The sequence below is a fragment of the Tiliqua scincoides genome, chromosome 2 (assembly GCF_035046505.1).
Source record: "Tiliqua scincoides isolate rTilSci1 chromosome 2, rTilSci1.hap2, whole genome shotgun sequence".
Taxonomy (NCBI): domain Eukaryota; kingdom Metazoa; phylum Chordata; class Lepidosauria; order Squamata; family Scincidae; genus Tiliqua; species Tiliqua scincoides.
The window spans coordinates 69659715-69662125 of NC_089822.1; positions in this window are offsets into that span (position 1 = coordinate 69659715).

The window sequence follows — 2411 nt, forward strand, 5'->3', positions numbered from 1 at the left end:
GACCTTCTGGCAGGAAATCCACTGAAAAGTCGACAGATTCACTCCATTCATCTCGGTGACCTGAAGGATGACATTTGCCCATAGTTTCACCTTGGATGCCTTTATCATGATGGGATTCATGAGCCCGGTTGCAAATATTATTGACCCCAGTGTTTGGAGGTGGTGTCGCAGCAGCCGGGGCAAACATCCTAAATGGGAGTTTAGAAATGGAGAACACTTCTCTCCTAGATTTCTGTTTACCAGCATCTGAACATGACTCACCAGTTCCCTTTCATTTAGGAAAGAAAAAACTTTTTTAGCTTTTCTCCCCCTGGTGATTATGAGCTTTAGAACTAGAGATGGTTGCTTAGCAACACGTGTAGTGCTATCCTCTCCTGGAAAGCCTCAGATTCACCTAGAACAGAGGAAATAGCCAATGATGTGCTGAGTCATTTGCAGCCTATAATTTATTTCAAGTCTTAACCAAATATTTCTTAAAGAATTAACTCTAATAACATCTTATCAAGAAATAAGTGGGCTAAATGTTGTCAACAGTTTCTAGAACTGGATGCTTGGGTGTGTTCCCCCATCCTCCCTCCCTTGTTAAAGACTTGGATGCAAAGAACAGTGAGCAAAAGAAGAAGTGATTGAGTGCTGCTCTGTGAACGCTTGCACTCTGCAGAAGGCTTCCTCGCCATGCAGAACCACAAAATACTGGGGCTGCATCACTGTTTATGAAACATGGTGTATAAGGTCAAAGCTGCAGCATAGTAATTCCAGTAGGTCATAAGACAGATTTGGAAAAGAGCTTGTGCAAACGGCAGCTTTGGGGTCATTTCAACTCGCAGCACATTTTAACTCTGCTCAATTGGAAGCAGCCCTTTCATGAGCAGGCTTTCTGCTAATGGAAAAGCATCTTTGGATCCAAGCAAATATTTTTTCTCCTTTAACTCAATAGTCTCAGCCTTATTAAATACTTTGGATGTTGGCAACAACAAAAATCACTATCCATTTTATAATACACTTCATCTGGACTGGCAGTAGACCTGAACAGTCAACAATTTCCTTTCAACATAAGTGCCTGTCATTTAAGCAGTAGAATGTACTTCAGTTCAAGAGCATTATAAAGATTTAGCTTAATGTCAAATTAGATGTAATTTAATATTCAGGGTTGAAAGCAGGTGATGTTGATTTAAGGTTGCAGAAAAGTTTGTTGGACCATGGCCTTCAAGCCTAGACAATTGAACTATTGGACATTCTGAATTATTATGCTTAGGTGGCCCTAAGCATGTTGAGCTAAAGCCACTCTCCACATATGGTCCCAGTCTGGGGGGCCTGATTTGCAAGCTATGCAATACTTTTATAAAGTGCTTAAAATAATGTCTAGTTTGACTCTGAATTGCCTTCAGTCTTCTGTTTTCTCTGTTTTTCAGATGTGCAGAATCGCTATACTTCCTGTTGGCAATGGTGGGTATTGCTGTCAGAACAATACTAGTTTAGGGTCCAATCCTATCCAACTTTCTAGCACCAGTGCAGCTGCAATGCATCCTCAAGGTAAGGGAACAAATGTTTCCTTGCTTTGAAAGGCTTCTGTGACCGCCTCCCCATCAAAGGATGCAGCACACACCCCATTAGCATGGCTGCACTAGCACTGGAAAATTGGATCGGATTGGACCCTAAGGCTCCTACATTGGCTTAAAACTCTGGGAAAATGTCACTGGGGCATTTTTAGCTTTTTTTCTTTCAGTGTTACAATTCCTTTAGTTTCAACAATGTTCACTTTTCAGGTTCTGTATTTCTGACAGCTTAGTGGGTTTCTAAGCAAGAAGGCTGAGCAGAAAATGTTGTTATGGCTGCCTATTGACCATTGTTTGTGGAGTGAATTGCTAGATCACAGGAAGGAATGATTGGCTGATGTTCCCTTTGTGGAAGCACAGAATGTAATTGAAGATATTTTACTGAATGGACAGTTTACCTGCAGGGTTGGGTCTGGGATCAATGTTCTGCAAGAGGGTGTCCATGACAGTTCACAAAGCAGTTTGCCATTTGAATATGGGGCAGACACAAAGAGAGATGGATGTTTGTTGTTGTAGTGCGCTAAAATGCAGGCATCCTTTCAGATGCAGCTGGGAATCTAATGCATTTTTCTAATGCATAATCTAATGCCTAGTCTATTAATAGCTTTGCTGTCTTTTTGGAAAGAATCTGCTCCACCCTGATATTAGTAATTGACCAGATATTCCCAGGACAAAGTAGATCTCCAGTCCTTTCTTATTCCAAGGAAACTAAAATCTCATATGCTACACTTGGACTTGTCACCACTCAGAGAAAAATGATGGTGATCTTTGGATCATGGAACCTTTGAAAATGCCCTCCACAGATGGGGAAAAACATCAGGCAAAAATTATTTTGTTGGAACATGGCCTTCAAGC